We start from the raw sequence: 21,525 nt of genomic DNA on the forward strand, positions 1-21,525 counted from the left end.
AGAGCTCGGGATTCTTGTTCTTTTTTTGGCATATTTAAACGTAAAAAAGAAACGTATCAGAACGACAAATTACAAATTAAAAAAATAACAGCAAAAGAAAAGGAAAAATAATCCGAAGCTGCATGTTTTGTCATCACAACTATCACAAAAAAAAACACTGAGTTCTAAGCAGCAATAGAACCTTTTTTTCCGAGTTTTAAGTTGAAATATTTGTTCAAACTGATCATCGCACATATCTTCATCGTCATCACAAAAATCAAAAGTTTTTTGAAACATACATAACAACTCGAAACTAGCTAAATTCAAAAAGTTTCTGAAAGCCAAAAGCCAAAAGTTTCTGAAAATTTTTCTTCAACAAAACAACTGCAACTAAATTCAACACTTCGAAGCTACCTTTTCTAATTTCGAAAACTTTTTCGTAATCTTTTGCTCTTTAACCAAGAAAGCATGGATATACTTCATCTGCATAAGCGAAAAGCGAAAAATCTACAACAATACAAAATAAAAATCTAGAAATAACTAATTAAAAGGAAGCGATAATCACCATAGTTTAGGCACTTCTCCACTTATTCTGCACTTGCTGGTTCTGTATTTCCTCCGTCTGGATGCTTCTCAGGAGAAAAATGTGTGGGTGAATGTTTACTGCGAATCTCTCCCATATCCTACCTATTAAAAGCGTTCCACTACAAAGGCGTAATGATTATGAGGCTGACACCTAAAGGGCAGAAAAAAAAGAGCCGGACAAAAACGAGTAACAGTAAGACGTGCAGTGCAAGCAGCCGCATTTGCCAAGAACAAATACAGGGTAACTAGACACTCACTTATATATTTTTTTTCTAAAATTCAAAATTTACATTGCCTTGGTGCGTAATATTAATGTTAAAATTGAGGATAAGAATGCCACGTTGATTCTGTTAGTGTCTCTACCGTTATCGTATAAGAATTTTGTTCAATCTTTTCTTGGCGGTAAAGATACAGTGACTTTAGAAGAAATAAGATTAGCACTGCATAGTAGAGAGTTGCGCCATAAGGCGGCTGGTAGTGTTATAGATAATCAGACTGCTGGGTAGTTGCCAGCAGTGGTAAAGGAAAATTGATGAAAAAGAAGTCCGGAAACAAGAAGCAGTTCTCTAAAGGTTCCAAACCGGATGCTGTCTGTAACTACTGCAAGGAAAAGGGTCATTGGAAATCTGATTGTCCCAAGAAGAAGAAGCAGCAGGAAAAGCAACACGCTTCAGCTTCAGTTGCAGAAAAAGAAGCAGAAAATACAGAAGAAGACCTGACGGTAATTGCAAACGAACCAACACATCACTCTGATGTGTAGGTTCTTGATTTTGGGACGTCCTATCACATATGTCCAAAACAGAGAATGGTTTACAACATATGAGCAGATAGATGACGAAAATGTCGTGATGGCTAATAGCGCTGTTTGCAAGACTGTTGGGATCGCTTCGATTAAGATCAGAACACATGCTGGAAAAATTGCCATGGGACCAGCATCCTAGATGATTATGACAAAGAATAATTAGTCACAACAAGCTGAACCATAATCAATTTGGAATAACATGATTTTTTTCATATCCAATTGATGGTTCATGATGAACTGAGCCCAAGTTTTAGATAATTAATATGTGCTACTGGAGTCATAGGCAACAAAGACAACTTTATAAAGCTGAGGAAATTGATAAATTCTAAGCTTCAAAACATCGGCTATTCTCTTCACAGTACTGCTACCCATATCAGATGAAAATTCCTGTCCGTTGGCATCCATGTTCAGGAGTTAAGCCAAAATTGAACGTTTATAATAACCACAGCTTCTACAGAAAATATGTATACCGGATCACGGAAGACAGTAAGCCCTTCTTTCAAACTAAGCTGGGCAAAAACTGAAGCAGGCTCCTTACAAACGAAAAAAACTAAAAAAATAACGACTAAATTCATAACTATTTATAAAAAAAAATGTAAAAGATTTAGTTCTCCTTTGCCCAACGTTGATGGGCAACAAGATCCCCTATACTTTTAAACTTGTTATCACATATATCGCAACTGAACTTCAAGCGACCACGAACAGAATTATTGTGCTTCAACAGTGCATCACGACTCGCAAATGAGCATTCACAGTGGGAATGGTAACACCAGCACTGAACCTCGGGTGGCAGAGCTCGAGGTTCTTGTTCTTTTTTTGGCATATTTAAACGTAAAAAAGAAACGTATGAGAACGACAAATTACAAATTAAAAAAATAACAGCAAAAGAAAAGGAAAAATAATCCGAAGCTGCATGTTTTGTCATCACAACTATCACAAAAAAAAAACACTGAGTTCTAAGCAGCGATAGAACTTTTTTTTCCGAGTTTTAAGTTGAAATATTTGTTCAAACTGATCATCGTACATATCTTCATCGTCATCACAAAAATCAAAAGTTTTTTGAAACATACATAACAACTCGAAACTTATATTTTTTTTTTCTAAAATTCAAAATTTACATTGCCTTGGTGCGTAATATTGATGTTAAAATTGAGGATAAGGATGCCACGTTGATTCTGTTAGTGTCTCTACCGTTATCGTTTGAGAATTTTGTTCAGTCTTTTATTGGCGATAAAGATACAGTGACTTTAGAAGAAATAAGATCAGCACTACATAGTAGAGAGTTACACCATAAGGCGGCTGGTTGTGTTACAGATAATTAGGCTGCTGGGCTAGTTGTCAGCAGTGGTAAAGAAATATTGGGAAAAAAGAAGTCCGAAAACAAGAAGCAGTTCTCTAATGGTCCCAAGCCGGATGATGTCTGTAACTACTGCACGGAAAAGGGTCATTGAAAATTTGATTGTCCGAAGAAGAAGAAGCAGCAGGAAAATCAACACGCTTCAGCTTCAGTTGCAGAAAAGGAAGCGAAAAATTAAGAAGAAGACCTGGCCCTAATTGCAAACAAACCAACACATCACTCTGATGTATGGGTTCTTGATTCTGGGCCGTCCTATCATATATGTCCAAATAGGTAATGGTTTACAACATATGAGCAAATAGATGGCGGAAATGTCGTGATGGCTAATAGCGCTGTCTGCAAGGTAGTTGGGATCAGTTCGATTAAGATCAGGACACATGCTGGAAAAATTGCCATACTGAACGAAGTCAGGTACGTTCCAAAAATGATGAAGAATCTGATATCACTTATTACTTTTGACAGTAAGGGTTTCAGGTTCAGCGGAGGAAGTGGAAAGTTGTGCACCAGTAAAGGTTCGTTAGTGGTTCTCAAAGGAGTTAAGCATAGCACCCTGTGCATCTTTCAGGGTCCTACGCTAACAGGTTCTGCCAATGCTGCTGTTGCATCTTTTGAAGATCGCAGGTCTGATAAGACCAAATTGTGGCACATTAGGCTTGGTCATATGAGCGAAAGGGGGATGCAGATTCTGTCTAAACGTGATCTTCTAGAATGCCACAAGGTCACCGATCTTGGATTCTGTGAACATTGTACTTTCGATAAACTACATCACAGAAATTTTGGGAAGGCAATTCACAGGACCAAAGGCATACTTGATTACATCCATTCTGACTGTTGGGGTCCTCCACGAGTTGAGTCTTTGGGAGGCTGTCGGTATTTTTTATCCATGATTGATGATTATTCAAGGATGACTTTTGTAATCGTTATGAAGGAAAAATGTGAAGCTTTCAAGGACTTCAAGCAGTGGAAGGCCTTAGTGGAGAATCAAACTGGAAAGAAAATCAAAAGGCTGAGAACTGTTAATGGTCTGGAATTCTATTCAAAGGAGTTTGATAAGTTCTGCAAAGATGAAGGAATTGTTCGACATCACACAGTTCGACACACACCACAACAAAACGGTGTAACAGAACGCATGAATTAGACACTTCTAGAGAGAGTACGGTGTATGCTCTTCAATGCTGAGTTACCAAGGAGGTTCTGGGCGGAAGCAGTGAGCACAGCCTGTTTTTTGATCAATCGTGCACCTCATACAGGTATAGACTACAAGATACCTTATGAAGTGTGGTCTGGTAAGTCCCCTATTTACTCAAATTGGAAGGCTTTTGGTTGTACTATGTATTATCATGTCAGTGAGGGCAAAGTAGAACAAATGGCTAAAAAGGAAGTGTTTCTGGGATATGGAGACGGGGTTAAAGGGTATAGAATTTGGTCACCCTCAGAAAAGAAAGTTATACTTAGTAGAAGTGTAATTTTTAATGAAAATTCTATACTTAACCCTCCTATAAAGATTGTTGTTGAAGAAAGTGCAGGTGTTGATAAACAGGTGAAGCTACAAATCATTCAAAATGGTTTTGAATCATAGCAGCAATTTGGTGATCATCAACAGCTATCCTTTGAAACTGAACCTCCTGCAGCAGTAGAGTCTCCAGAACCTGCATTAGCAGAAAGGTTGGCACCTATATCCCATACTGCGTCAGAAACTCAGCAGCATGGTATTGCTTATGATCGTGCGAGGAGAGTGAGAGTACGAGCTCCCGGCAGGTATCGGGATTTTGTAGGTTATGCATTTCAGGTTGCTGAGGAGGTGGATTCTCTTGAGTTCTCTACCTATAGAGAAGCTATTTCAGGCAGTGAGTCAGCTCAATGGCTTGCTACAATGGGTGATGAAATAGAGTCATTACACAAGAACGGCACTTGGAAATTGGTCAAACGGCCAATAGAGAGAAAGGTTGTGAATTGCAAATGGGTCTTTTAAAGGAAGGAAGAAATTTCTTCAGCTGAAGGCATCAAGTATAAAGCACGTGTTGCTGTAAGAGGGTTCACTCAAAGAGAAGGAGTAGACTACAATAAGATTTTCTCACCAGTGGTCAGACACACTTCTATCAGGGTGCTACTAGCAATGGTTGCACATCAGGACTTAGAACTTGAGCAGCTAGACGTGAAGACAGCTTTCCTACATGGAGATTTAGATGAAGAGATTTATATGACTCAGCCAGATGGATTCCATGTTCCAGGAAAAGAAGATTATGTATGCAAGTTGAAGAAATCCTTGTATGGATTAAAGTAGTCCCCAAGGCAGTGGTACAAAAGATTTGACGGCTACATGATTGAGTTCGGCTACAACAGAAGTCAGTATAATTGTTGTGTATATCACAACAAACTTGAAGATGGTTCGATGATCTACTTGATTCTGTATGTAGATGATATGCTCATAGCTACGAGGAACAAAGCTGATATACAGAAGTTGAAAAGTCTTCTCAGTGCAGAGTTTGAGATGAAAGACTTCGGTGCGGCACAAAAAATTCAAGGAATGGAGATTTTCAGGGATAAAAGTCAAAAGAAACTTTTCTTATCACAGAAGAGCTATATTGAGAAGGTACTATCCAGATTTGGAATGTCTACAGCAAAGCCCTTGAGTACTCCGAGTGCAGCGAATGCTCAACTATCAGTTACACTCGCACCATAGTCAGAAGCCGAGATAGAGTATATGGCTAAGGTTCCCTATTCTAGTGCAGTGGGTAGTTTGATATATGCCATGGTCTACACTAGGCCTAATCTGACACATGCAGTCAGTGTTGTTAGCAGATTTATGGCTAATCCTAGGAAGGAGCACTGGTTGGCCGTGAAGTGAATTTTTTGGTACTTGAGGGGTACATCTGATGTTGGTCTCATCTATGGAGGTGATACAAAGTGTTTGGTTACAGGCCATTCAGATTCTGATTATGCTGGATATGTTGATAGTAGGAGGTCGATGACTGGTTATGTTTTCACTCTTGGGCATTCTGTAGTTAGTTGGAAAGCAACTCTACAAACTACAGTGACTCTGTCCACTACTGAGACAGAGTATATGGCACTGACGGAGGCTGCTAAAGAGGGAATTTGGTTAAAGGGGCTGGTTGGAGATCTTGGCCTACATCAGGATCAGGCTAATATATATTGTGATAGTCTCAGTGCAATATGTCTAGCCAAGGATCAAGTTCATCCTGAAAGGACTAAACACATTAATGTCCGATATCACTTCTTGAGATCTGAGACAAGGATCAAGGTGAAGAAAATTGGCACTGCTGACAATCCTGCTGATATGTTCACCAAGCCGGTTCCTCATAGTAAATTCAAACATTGTTTAGACTTGCTAAATGTCCTAAGTTTCTGATAGCCCTTATGGGCATTCTGATGGTATTTAGAGACAATTCTGATGATAAAAGAAGACTCTGAGTACGTCTGACACTTCATCAGTGCGTTTGTTACATCTATTTCCGAGAAAATTCAAGTTAAGGTGGAGATTTGTTGAAATGCATTGAATCAGATCTTCGACCTCCGTTGAGCTATTCGGGGGTCTCGCTTAGTAAGGGTCCGTTTTAGTTTGGGTCTCGGTTTTTGGGCCTAATGGTTCAGTCCATTTTGGTTATTTGGTTTTATATATATACCTTATATCCATTCTGTACAAAAATATCTGATACATTCCGAACCCTAATAAAAATCTGATTTCCCCCAAATTTGTTCTTGCTTATTCTTGTTTGTTCTTCCGTTCCGCTGCATCTGTTTTAACACTATTAGTGTGAGGTAACTTAAGTTGCAATACCCCACAGAGCACTCTGCCGCTGAGAGTTGGATTTTCAATTGGGGGACATTTGGAATCTTTCTAATTATATTTTCCGCTCTATCGTCTAAAGACACAATCAAGGTGGAAAGAGTGTCTAAATTCGAGAGGCCGGAGGTGTTTTCAAGATTTTCACTCGGCAAAGAACAACTAACGCTCCAGCCCACAATGTTCCAGCCCACCACATGTAGATGCCTCAACTTGGTCATGTTCCATATGGTATCTGGGAATGAAACAGTACCAGATTCAGCAATCACAACAAAAGTTTCTAAGTCGGAGAGCTTGTCAATTGTGAAGGGAATGGAACTCATTGCACCCTGAACACCCAAGTATCTCAGCTCAACGAGAGCTTCTACCTCTTTTGGAAAAACCTTATGTGGCAGAAAAATTTGCTCCAAATCCAACACTCGAAGTTTTTTGTAGATGCAAAAGACAAATTACATATCAGCCATGAATGAATCAGACTCTTCAATCTGACTAAGCAATAGTAGACTACATATTTGTGGACAGAATAGCCTTGACTTCTTAAAATGCTCTACCTTGGACCAAATGGACAACCTCTCGAGGTAGGGGTGCTCATTAAAAGTGGAAAGTTCACCATAGCCACGCAACACCTGTAGGAAATTTTCTTCTTTGGCTTTTTCCTTACAAAACTCATGTAATAGATCATGAATGCGACAAGTTTTGACTCCACCAATATGTCTTTTTTTGGCAACCATGACTAGGTTTCTGCCAATAAGATCCATCATGTATTCTTCTGCTAAATCCTCCATTCTCTTTGGCTCTATATCCCGCACAGGCCCTTCAGCAGAAACAAAGCCTTCGGCAATCCATAGCCTCATCAACTTCGCAGTTTCAATTTCTTGATCTTCTCGAAATGCTCCGAAGTACAGAAGGCATCATTTCAAATAATGCGGTAAGTGCCTGTAACTCAGCTCCAATGTACTCTTGCATTGGTCTGTAGCATACACAATGGTTGAAGTTAAACTATCTGCAACTTCGCTCCAAGCATCATCCTCTATAGTTGACAAAATTCCAGCTATGATGACAATGGTAAGAGGCAATCCCTTGCAATTTGTTGCTATTTCTTTCCCAAGAATACGTAGTTCTTGAGGACAACCTGGTTCTCCAAACACCTTCCACTACAATAATGTCCAACTCTCTTCTTCGGTAAGCACGCGAAGATTGTGAGGTTCCACACCAAATGTTACCCTTGACACCACGTTAGAGTCTCGACTTGTAATTAGGACTCGACTTCCGTTCCCATCGTCCGGGAATGAAAAGTTCAAGCCATGCAATGCCTTATCGTCCCAGACATCATCTAAAACAATAAGATACCTATTCCTCTTTAACGTTTTATACAGCTTAAATGCCAAATCTTCTTCATTTAGAAATTTGAGTTCATTCACCTTCCCATACACACAGGATAAAATCTGAACTAACAAATTTTTCATGTTATATTCTTGAGAAACAGAGCACCAAATAAGAATATGGAAGTGAGGCAAAACTCTGGCATTCCCACAATGGGAACAATTTGCAGCTTTGCTGATCCACTTACGAGTCGTTCAATTACTTTTTGTGCCTCATCCTTGAAACCAACTACAAATTCATCGGTCATTGGTACTCTACCTCTTGATGGCTTGAAACGGGTAGTCTTGCGAACTTCTTGTCCTCTGAAGCTATGATCGGAAGGAAGACTTCCTGAGACGCTTGAACCCCTTAGCTGAGCCACAATGAGCTTAACACTGTTGTTCGTGTTGACCAACATTGCACAAGAATCAGCAGATTCTCCGACCACTGAGGAGTCAACATCCACTTCTTTCACTTCATACAGAAAGAGCGAGAAAATTACAATTCCTGCCTCACGAATAACAGCTACAATTTTATCATTTAGCTCATTCATATTCTCCTGCGGCTCATTTAGAGTGCATCTCAAGAATCGTAGTCCCTCATAGAGTCTTTTCATTTGATCTTTCACAGAAACTGTGAAGCTGGTAGTATAGTAGCTCCCAAAGACTACTTATGAGAGAGTCATTAAAATCCCGCAGTATGTGCATACCTGTTTCCGTGGTAGGCAAAGATTCTGGGGATTTCGGAGCTTTAAGGACTTTGACATATGTCTCATAAACTTGGAGGTCAACAGGCTTAATCTTCCCCAGTAGTTCACTGATTATGGAGCACATCTTGGGATCATGCATCTCTAGATCTTTCTTGTAAAACAAACACTTGTAAGAGAGGCGTGCAGCTTTTAGAGCCACAACTTGAACGTGAGCCAACAGATCTTCCAATTCACATTGCTCCACACCCAGAATTTGGCAAAGCCAGTGAAATTTTTCAAGAATGTAAGCTTGTCTTCAAGCGCCTCAATATGTGCGTGCAAAGCACTGTTGTAACCTTCCATGGACTCAAAATACCGATGGCTGAGAAGACCGACCAGATTATGCAGAACAGAATCTATGAAGTCCACGAGTTCATAGTCTCTTAAGCAGGAGCCGGACTCTGATGAGCTACAGCTCGACAAGGTTTCGTATATGTCGATGATATCTTGCTTGAAGGACTTGATTTTTCTCAGCAAATTAGAGACGACGGGTTTCAAAGCTGTGACTGCGCTTTTGAAATTGAATGAACTTTTTAACCTAAGATAGAGGGAGCGTATATCCATCCCAGGTTTGTTTACAGAAGCTTCAATCTTAGACAAGAAAGCTCGAAGCCTTACCTTCAATTGGTTGTTGCTCCAGTTTCTTGCACACAGAAGAACTGGTTTCAGGAACAGCAGATTCAGCTTGAGAGCCTCAAAATCTTCACGCAGGCTGGAAAATCCAGTTTCAAACGAATCACGTTTTTTGAGGTGGTTCTGGAGCAACTCCAGATCATGCAAGACGGAGTCGACACGAGTGGAGGCCATGTCTCTATCTCTTTGCCGGGATCTTCCTCTGACTCTCGAATTTCAGGGCGGGTAAAGAAGAAAGAAAACTCAGCACCAGAGCTAGCAATAGTAGTATTTTCTTTTTGAACAATACTTCCTGAGTGACAATAGTAGTATTAGTTGTTGGTTTCTCAGTTTCTCTGCTTAATCCAGGTGGGGATACCAGTATTCATCATTTTGAGGGAGCTAGAAAAAGAAAAAGATCCACTAAATGTCGTCATGGAAAACATATAAACAACGAATTTATTAACTTTGCATTTACTCAAGAAGAATCCACTTAAAAAAAAATAAAAGATCCACTAAAAACTGCAACAAACAACCATTATGACCCTAAGAGAGCGACAGTCTACGGTCGACCTGTACTTGCATGATAAAAGACATTTGCTTATTTAAATTTCAGCGGGCCAACATTCTTGTACGAGGAAAGCAACCGGCACCCACACTTGCATTATCAACAAGGAAATTTCTTTATCCTTCAAGTGTGAAAGGTTTGTTTTAAATTGAAACTGGACAATTACCAAAGTGAAAGACTAGTGTTTGGATAGCCAAATAATGCTCAAAATTATTTGCTTACATCACAAATATAATTTTTAACATATCTTTTTATCTTTCTAATTACATTTTTATTTCACATACATCACATCACAAAAAATGCTATAGTAATTATTCTAAATAATATTTCAAATAATCTCCTATCCAAACATAGGAAATTTCCTTCAAGTGAATGTAAGACCGCTTCCACCCACGCAACCAAAATATAAGAAAATGTAAGACTTGGCCCTTTAACTGTTTTGGTTGCTTTATTAAGGATCCAATGGAGATCATTTAGTTTTATCATACCAAAGTTAATTAACCATCAAGTACTAACACATGTTCACTTTCTGTGCTTAGGGCTGGCACCGGAGCGGTTTGGGAGGAGACCCGTTGCCAAATGGCTCCCCCGCCCTCACACTTGCTATTCCCTGCGCCTCGCCTAGTTTCTCGTGCAGTACCCCCAGCAAAAGACAATAATGTAGAAATTGCCGTCTTGGGTAAATCTCCCACCTTGTCAAAAACCTTGATATGTGCTCAGCAAATTATGATAATACATGTATTGCATGGCAATCAACTATTACTAGAATAGTTGTTCATTAGAAAAAGGCTTGAGGCTCTCTTTGGGCGCAGTGCAAGGAATTAAATCTTTTGACTTGCATTTCTTTTCCAAGTTTGATTCTTCTTGAATATAAGTTAAAGGATCAAATTCTATTAACTTGCATTTCTTCTCTAGACTTTCTTAAAAATTTCACTAGGAAATGACTGTCCTGAAAATTGCATAGAATAGGAATTATCGTATCTAACATTCCTGTGCGAGGAAATCAACCAGCAACCTACACTTGCATCATCAACATTCTTGTACGGGGAAGGCAACCGACGGCCATTATGAATTCCTTTTTACCTATTTGTCTTTTTCTTTTCTAGCCAACTTGCCTATTTTGCGGAATGCCTGGTTCAAGTACCCTAACCTTTCGTCTTTTTTTTTTATTATTTGGGAACCTCCGTCTTACAGTCAAGCTAGACAAATGACTATTTCTATAGTTACTTTCTTATTTCCGCACCAAATTTTTGTTAAAATGTAATAATTATACCCCTCAATAGTCACAAGTTGGGTACACTTTTTTAAAAAGAATGAATTTGTTATTTTAAAAGAAATTGACTGTGCTATTAAAAAGTGGACGGCTACATTATCGCCGGCCATCAACAAAAAAATGTTGGCCCCGCCTTATAACTTGAATGTAGCAGCTTTTAACCTTTTTTCCATTCGTTTTATAATTGCCGCAATAAAACGAGAATGAAACGGAAGAAAAGGTTTCCGACAAGCATCACGTATTAGACAGGAAAGACACCCTGAATTCTTTGCTTTTTTTTTTTTTTGGCCCTTTTCTACCTATGTTACGGATGCTGCTGAAATCGTATGGACACAAGCCGCATTGTTGGTAAAAAAATACAAAACAAGTTAACAACTACTGTTTTTGGGATAGGCTACCTGTAAAACTGGTTAAAGAAAAAATTTCCAAAACTTCCCAATTCATCTCTTCTGTCCTTGCTCACCGTCTTCTGCTCAAGTCACCCATATACATACAAGTCAGAAACGACAAACTCACAGTGAAACTAAGGTCCGTTTGGATTATTATTTTTAAAAATTTTTATAAAAAAAAATACTATAATAATTTGAAGCATATGAAATCCAAAAATGCGTTTACAAATGATATAATTTTTTTGATAGAAAACTGTACAATTCAAACATAGTCAAGTTTTGGATATGGATGCTTTCAAAATTGTTTTGAAGGGAATACTTGGGGCGCAACTAGGGCTGAATGGGGTGTTCAATTTGTTGGGAGATGCACGAGGCAGTTGCTCAAAAAATTTTTGATTTTTTATTTAAGGTATCGATTATGACCTTCTTTTTCTTGTCAGAGGGTTTAAATTGAATAAAAAGAAGGCAGTATTCATGAATAGAGCGAAAAGGCCAAAAAAAAAAAAATAGCAAGAAATAGTCTGATAAGCAGGGATTTGGCAGCGGTGATTGACCTTGAGTGACTGTATCTGCCACTGCATCGAAGGGGAAGATGACTATTTTTCAAAATCGCACTTTAACCTACTTTTCAGTCAAATTTTCCATCAAGTTTTATTTTGGCCCAGAAAGTACTCAACAAATTACATCTTAACTCCAAAACTGTTTCTTTCAAGGGTGATTTCAAAAACCTCCCTGAGATCTTTCATACCTCTACTATAAGCTTGACAAGACTAAATATCTCTATGTATAAAGCCTGAGCAGGTTTGATGTTAAAAATAAGTGTCATTATTTATTTTTCTGAATAGACTCTTCCAATGTTCAGTAGCATTTCATATACATCTTATCTACTAAACTTTCCACTTCTACTAACTACCACTACACTCTTCCCATGTTAGTCCTCTACTATTAGTTAACCCACTAATCAAAGTTGCTTCAATGCATCACCTTCCATTTCTATTATTCTATAATTATATTCCTTGCTTTAAATGTTGCAAGAATCAACTTGACTGGAGGATTGCATTTATTTTAAGTGTTATCAACACAATTTTCGATCATTATTTACCTTTTTCCCAAAATATGCATACATATTGAGTATGCATCACCCACAGTCCCCATTAAAAGTTGAAATTAACAATATTTCTCTTGCACTCTTAATAACTATTTAACCAATAAAATAAGATAAAATTTTTAAACCAAAAAATGTAGATAAAAAAATAACTAAATTGTTATCCAATATTGGTCCATATTTCTTTGCATCGAGATGGTTTGGGACAGCAAAGAATGTGAGTAAATTAACTCTAATCAAAGTCAGCCAAATAAAAGAATTTTGTTAAGTAACTAACACCTTGAAAAATTTCCTAGACAGTTACAAAGAAGTCAAGAAATTTTTTAAAAAAAAAAGTTTAATGCATGATGTAGTTTGAATTGTATTGAAAATCAAAATAATCTCTTAATATATGTGATTTGTAATATAAAACCTACTTATAGAAAAATATTTTATAATTAAGTCATAATTAAAAAATTAATAAAAAAAAAGTGATCTAAAGGAGATATCAATCCATTGACATTCCTCTTAGACATATAAGAGGAATGTCATTTTAAAGGTTAACATGTCAAAAACTAAAATAAACAACGAATGACAAGATAGTATTGCAGAGTTACTTTACGATATCGTAGAAGGCCTACATACAGTATTACTCCTACAATTTATTGTACTCATAGAAATGTCATTAAGGCTTTCATAGCCTAGAATTAATAAATATTTTTTGAGGGAAGGGGGAAATATCTAATGGTTAACGTGTCATCCAACATATAAACATACAATGACACATTTATCATCCTTAAACTTGCTATATAAACACACTTGCCAGGTTCATGAACCTAAAAGACATTAGTATGAATAACTTGATCATTTTTTTATGCCACTACTTAGGCACTTGTTTTAATTCATATAAGGATTTAACAAGTTTATATACCTTATGCTCTTGACCATGCACAAGAAAACCTTCTAGGATTTTGGACCAACTAATAAATTTACCAAACTCTCGTTAGCCTATTTGTTTGTTTATGAATGTCGAGATGATGAAAGAACTAAGATTTTTTTTTTTTTGTATGATTCAGTAATCTGGTCTTTTCTATAGGAAGCATTCTTCTCCTTTTAATATGTTATACTGTAGTATATGACTACGAAGTTATACTAAATTGTTTAAGGAAAGAGTACATAATACACGGCTTGGTTGTAATTTTCTTCTACTGGCATACATATTTGAAAAATTCCCTTTATTTCTATTTTCCAACAATCTTTAAGACTAAAAGAGTTGGCAACCAACACTTTGAATATGGAGATGAAGGAAACTTCGTATGTTGACGAAAAAGGATGAAGGTTGTATATGTCATGACAACACCAAAACTTAGCACATAAGGAGACGAAAAATCTCTTAAACAAACTGAAGAGAAGCAAAAATGGGACAATGATTATTAAATTTAGAGAGGCCACATCCTTGATGAAATGAGTGATGAACTCTTTGATGTTTACCACACGGTGACAATTCAAATCCAAATGTGTGCAAGAGGATACTACAATCAAGAAGTTCTTTGTTTCTTCTTTTTAACAATTATAAAATGATAGATGCAAGACCTATTATGGAACAATTTGCAGAAATTTTGAACCGTTTTACTTAATAAAATATGCATATGGATGAAATCATTGCTGTGAGTTCCATAATTGACAAATTGTTTCCAACATGACAAGATTTCAAGAGAAGTATGAAATATAAAGAGAGAAGACATCTGTCTTGAAAGTGTTGCCAAGTCCTTAAGAGTTGAGGAGGAATTTCGCATGCAAAGGAGGAAACACAAGATGAGATCCCAGATTCTTCTACCAAAATACACGTGATTGAAGAGGACAGTCAAGCAAGTCTCGAGACAAGAAAGATGATCAGTACAAGAATCACTAAAATAACGAGAAAATGAATAAGAGAGGAAACTGCTGCTATTGCAACAAACGTGGACACTGCAAGTCCAAATATAGACTTTTTAAGAAGGCTAAAAATGAGAAGTAAGAGACATGCAATAATGCAAGTAAAGGGCTAATTGCAATGATCTTCAAGGTGAACCTTATGGAAGATGGCTTTGCTTAGTTGGTCAATAGTACTGAGGCTATAAAACATATATGCAAAAATAAGGAATTCTTCAAATCTATGAAACCAGCTCAAAATGGAATAGTTGCTTTACATAAAATATTCAGCCACAACTCCCATTGCAGGAATAAGTGAAGTTGAATTTGGAATTTACTTGTCAAAATATTATAACTCTTATTAATGTTCTTGATGTACTGAGATTTAGGAAGAATCTTGTTCCATATGGTATGTTAAACAAGTTTTGTTTCAAATTTCTATTTGATACTGATACGTTCATACTTCCTCAGACATGTATGTATGTAAGAAAGCGTTATCTTTGTTATGGTATGTTCAAACTTAATCTACTGGCAATCTACAATAATAATAAAGGAGAATTGTAGTTTTAGTCCCCAATGTTTAGCATATATGTTAAATTAATCCCTAATGTACTAGCCAAAACAAATTTGGTCTCCAAAATTTCTAATATTAAGCACATTTAGGACATTTGATGGAAATTCAACAATGACTAATGGTCAAAATCAAATTGCCATTAGTCAACAGTTTTGAACTTTGTATTTTTGGTCCATCATGTTTGAAATTTTAATCATTTCAATCATTTTAGTCACTTTAGATTTCAATAATGATATTGAGGGTTTTAGGATAAAATAAGATGCGAATTAAAGTGAAATTGTGTTAATGGGTACTAGGAATTTTAATTAAACATTTTTTTATTTTTGACACTAATTTCTCATATATTTCTTCCTTTTTGTATAATCCATCCCAAATTTGGTATAATGTATATAATTATTGTTTTACGCTATTAGTAATTAACTGATAATTAATTAATAATGATTAAAAGCACTTGATATAGTATTTATCTTTACTAGATTTTATAATTACAATTCTTAACTATAGCAATTTAAGTCCTATGTGCACAAGTCATGCAAGAACTTGTGTAGTAGACTAGCAATATAATGATAATAAATTTTTATATTAACACTAGAGATATCTCCTTTTGTTTTTTTATTTTATAAATTATTCATACATTGTCATCTGATTGTAATGTATTCAACAAAATTTATACTTAGGAAGACATTTGTCATATATGTAATTGAATTCACATTTCATTTTGTCTCTAAACCCCAAATTATAATGACTTGAAATTTAAGGGACCACATTAACTGAAACATCAAACATTAAGGACTAAAAATAAAAAGTCAAAATATCAAACATTAGGAACTAAAAATAAAAAGTCGAAATGTCAAACATTAGGCACTAAATATACAAAGTCAAAACTTTTGACTGAAGGCAATTTGATTTTGATGGTTGGTTATTGTGATTTTTCATTATCCTAAATTTGCCTAAATCAAAAGTTTTAAGGACCAGATTTATTTTGGCTAAAATAGTAGAGACCAATTTAATACACAGGCCAAATATTAAGCACCAAAACTATAATTCTCCCTAATAATGATGACATCTTTATTTTATATTATATAAGAATGAGTTTAGGAAAAAGATTTCAACTGCAAGAATGGGGCTATATTGGGAATACACTACAAGAAAATTGTTCATCAGTGACAATACAAAGTCATCACAAAACATACAAATATCGTCACAAATACCTTTTATTGACGACTTTTTGATCGTCACAAAGTCGTCACTAAATCCCCGTCGGTAAAAGTAAACAGTGACGACATTTAATAGTTCTCATTAGTGACGACTTTAAGTAGAGCATTTTTGACAAAAGATCAAGTCGTCAATAAAACACTTCCAGATTGTCGTCACTAATGACAACTATTTAGTGACGACTGGGAAGCAACCCAATTGTTGATTTTGTGTTCAATTTCTTAAATATGTCATTTCTCACTTGGGTACTAATCACTCTTGATGTTTCTTCACTATGACCAGAATAGGTAATTTTGGCGTGCCCACGCGAGGAGGGCACGCGTTAAGCGTCTAAATTCAAGTCTCATGGTCAGTGGACGTTTTACAATCTTGACGTGGCTAGACATGCTATACTTGTTCACGGAGGATAAAATCTTGTAGCTCGCTTCAATGCTTCATCTTCAATGTGATCCTGGTAACCCTCATAGATGGAGTAATCTTTGAGCACACGAGCTACGGTCTTCCATGGACTAGTTGATGGCGCCAAATAATCAAGCATTGATCGCAATTCTTCATCCACTCCTCCATCAAGAGCACTCAATGGTTCAAGATATTTGACCATAGCTACTCTTAACTTATTTCTGCCATGAGACTCAAAAACTTCCGGTATAACAAAATCAATCTCATTAACAAAAATCATAGAGTAAGAGTTAAGAAAATGCGGGTTAGGGAATGGAGGTGGTGTCACCACATTTGATGATTCTTCACTAGATTCTTTCACTTGAATGGGTTGCGGTTGGGGTTCCATTTCTTCCTTTCGGCTTCTTTTCCAACTGCATCTGTAGATTTCTCATTTTGACACTCTTGCATCTCCTCATCACTAGTCAAGCAAATTGCACTCTCATTTTCTTCTAGATCAACAATGGTTTTCGAGAGCAATTCTTCCATTTGAGAAGCCAATCGATTTATTTTGGATGTCAATAGACATAGTTGATCTGCCAGATTACTCATTGCATCCTTTATCATCTCATTCCTTATTTGTGTCTCCTGTTGGAATTGGTATGTATTAGTAGCTAATGATTCAACTATTTCTTCAAGAGACATACCTGACATAGATGATGATTCTGGAGACTCATACTGCTGAAAATTCATTGGCCCTGTTGTATAATCATAACTGGAGTTATCCCACCATTCTTGATCATACCCGTTTGGATTAGGGTTATACCACGTTTGAGACCAGGGTGAAAAATCTCTATAATTATTGAGTGGGACACTCAGATTATCTTGATATTCGGGGCACATACCGGTTGAATGATCCCTGGCATAACAAATTTTACAGGTTGCAGCAGCCATTCTTTCTCTAATAGAGTTTAGTGCCTCTAAATATGCAAACTTAGCAAAAAAACTAGCCTCATTGCCTTCCCCGGAAACAAAATCCATTATATCACCAAAATACGGAGCGTTAGAAGCCATAAGTTATATTAAAAAAAATAGGAGAAAAATAAATTAAAAATGAAAATAAAATGAACTCAAAAAGAAACAAATTAAACAGGCACCAGTCCCCGGCAACGGCGTCAAAAATTGACAGGGTGTCGAACCTGTACAATAATAAATACCTACTCGAGAAAAATACAGATTTTGTATATAGCGGTGAGTAGGGTCGAATCCACAGGGATTGGGGATAATTCGTTTCTTTTAGAGTCCAAAGTATGGGGGGTTTTGGATTGAATGCTAACTAAATAAATTAACTGCAGAAAATAATTAATTAAAAGAAACAATTGGAGAAACTCTAGCCAAGGGTACACTTCAGAAATGGTTCACGCAACTGATCATCGATTCAAATATAATTCCAATATTTATTAATAGATTAGTTATAGTTGTCATGCCACTACAAGAAAATTGGTCATCAGTGACAACTTTTCTCTGTGACAAAAAATAATTGTCACAAAAGTGGATCCTTTATTGACGACTTTCTAACTTGTCACAAACCTCTAATGGGAGCCAACTCATTTGTGACGACTTCTAAGTCGTCACTAGTAAATTCCCGCCAAGATTTAGTAAGAGCGCGGGAGTGTTTAGAACACACAATAGTGACGACATTAAGAACATCATCACTATTGCTTGGCCTATTTACGGACGACTTTTTGTTGTCGTCACTGATCACTAAAAAAAAAGTTATTAGTGACAACATTTTGTAGTGATGACAATAGGTCGTCACAAAAGGAGCTTCTTTAGTCGCGACACCTAAAGTTGTCACAATTGCATCAAAGCAACTAAATGTTTAGTGACGACCCGTTATTTTCGTCACAAACTACACTGCAAGAAATATGGTCATTAGTGACAACATTTTTTCGTGGTTGTTTAGTGACGACAAGGAATGTTGTCATAATTGCTCAAAGCAACTAAGTCTTCAGTGACGACCTTGAAAAAGTTGTCACTAAAATGCTCTATATAGTGACAACTTCTAATATCGTCACTGTCACTCTACCGATTCGGATTTAGTGACAAGAATTGATCGTCACTGTTTAAAGTACTTATTTCTAAGTCACTTTCATTAATTCTACTGTGCCACCCTAACTTTTGCGATTTAACCCCAAATGTTGTAAAAAATTCCATTAATTCCATTATGATACCTTAACTTTTACAATTTAGCCCCATATGTAGTACACCGATTTCTTTAATTCTATTATTACTCCCTAACTTTTGTAATTTAGCCCCATATGTAATTCACCAATTTCATTAATTCTACTATGGCACTCTAACTTTTGCAATTTAACCCCCATATGCAATACCCCAATTTTATTATTTCTATTATGGCACCCTAACTTTTACAATTTAGCCCCTATTTTTTTATTAGGAAATTGCGAATGGTATCTTGATAAACTATGCATAAATATTTTATAATTTTCTCAAACTTAAGTAATAATTTGTTATAAACTCTAAACATATATCTTTCATTACAATAATTATAAGGCAGACAGGTCTTTTTATCAATGGAATAAGAAATTTATGCCAGATTTATCCTTTGTACTACATGCCAAGTAGTATTAGCAAAGGAATAACAAAGTACTACAAAGTAATTAACAAAATAGCCTTCAGGGAGTGTAATTTATGGGCAAATGAGAATTATCTATTCAAAGTACCAACTTTTTTTGAGCATTTTACTCTCAAACATATAATTTATGATAAATTTATAAATGTTTGTAAGTAAAATTCAAAAAGTGTTACACTGATTTCTTACAAAACGAAAACTGGCAGGTTATCTTTTCAACATAAATTATATTTTTTTTAAAAAAGAAATGGCCCATAAAGTACCAACTCTTTGTGGGTTTCCTCCATTACATGAACAAATATTCTGCTCTTTATGGGCATTTCACTCCAAATCATTTAATTTATGTTAAATACATAAATGTTTGTAAGTAAAATTTAAAAAGTGTTGCACTAATATTTTTATGGAAGGGAAACTGGTAGGTTTTGTATTTAACATAAATTAAATATGTGAAAGCAAAAAAAAAAAAGAAATTACCCATAAATCTATGTCTTGCAAATGTATACTAGTAAAATAGTTTCAAACAAAATTAAACATTAAAATAAATTGTAATTTATACACATTAAAATATTTGTAATTTATACACATTTTGCAACTACTACTTCGTGTTTTCTCTGTAATGAATTTTTTAACTATTGAGAACTTAAGTTTTGTCTTGCAAATCTATACTAGTACAATAGTTTTAAACAAAATTAAACATTAAAATAAATGTTTCAAAAAGAACAAAAGTACATTTATCACTTGCGGTAATGTAACAAAATTTTCTCAACCATTATCAATATTTTCACAAAAGTATTAAAAACTAGCAATTGACAATATTAAAAACTAGCAATTTAATTAGTGACGACTTTTCTTGTCATTATAATCTTGAATAAATTAGTGATAACATTATGGCATCACTAAATTTTCTTTGATTTTGACTTAACAATAATGTCTTATTAATAGCATTTGATTATTTTTAATGAAAGTCTGTTATAACTGTAGAATTTGACTTTCGTTATTTTCAATTAATGATGTACTTTAGTGCTGCAATTATAAAAAATTGCAGGGCTAAAATATTTACAAATTATAAAAGTATATTTTCACTTATATGTAATTAACAAATTTTGCCACCTATATTGATGAAAATTTGTGTTTTTGTACTAAAAAATAAAGAATAATACTATAGCAATAAAATCTATGCTTCAAACCAAATTAAAAATAAAAAAAAGCATTGTGTTTTTGTAATCATTATGTGTTCTCTAATGATTTTTAACTGTTATATACTTACGAGCCTCCTTGTTAATTTAATTTTCTTGTATATGTAATAACTTCATTAGAATAAAAATAATTGAATAAATAAATAATTCATTAGTGTAAATAAACTTGTGACTACTTAACTTAGAATGATTATCAGTTAATTTGATATGAAAATTTGTGCCCAAGTTTTTTGGATATTGTTTGAGTTATGGGCGAAATCATCTCCACTAGAATTATTTTAGTTGTGAATACCATTACTTCATTTTTTTATTGTGCAAGATAAAGGTTTTCAGCGGAGTTGGTGGTGGAAACGGGTTTGAGAGATTGAGTTTGGGGAAGGTGAAGGTTTTAATTAGCTATAGTGGTAGGAGTGGATCCCCTTCTTCATCCACCTCTTCCACCGAGATTAACCCATCCAACTCCACTTCCTTCAACCACCAAAACGGTGGTCCTGCTCCCCACCGCATCGCTGCCGGAGCAAATAACTCCGACTCGATGCACTCCTGGTGGGAGTCCATATCAAAAGCCCGCACTCGAATCCATCTCCTCTCCACTTTTCTCCCCGGAACCTCCTCAGTTCTCTCGTTCCTTGCCGACTCCGACCGCCCTGCCCGCTCCCTCCTCCTCTCTTCCGCCACCTATTCTTCCATCTCATCTTCCCTCTCCTCCCCTTCATCCGGCTCCGACGACGACTCTCTTTGCCTGTGGCTATACGACACCTTCCTCTCCGCTGACTCCGAACTCCGCCTCGTTGTCCTCTACTATATCCCTCTCCTCTCCTCCTTCTATCTATCCCGCATCCACTCCTCCTCCACCACATCCGCTATCTCCCCCACCCCTAATCTCGCCGGCTTCGAAGCTGTCCTTCTTGTCCTCTACTCATCTGAAGTCAAGGCTCATTCGGGTATACCCGTGCTCATTTCAATCCCTGATCTCTCTCAACCTTCTCTTTATCACTCCTCTCGAAATCCCCCTTCGAATAAATCGAACCCCA

The sequence above is a fragment of the Coffea arabica genome, chromosome 2c (assembly GCF_036785885.1).
Source record: "Coffea arabica cultivar ET-39 chromosome 2c, Coffea Arabica ET-39 HiFi, whole genome shotgun sequence".
In the NCBI taxonomy this organism is placed as follows: Eukaryota; Viridiplantae; Streptophyta; class Magnoliopsida; order Gentianales; family Rubiaceae; genus Coffea; species Coffea arabica.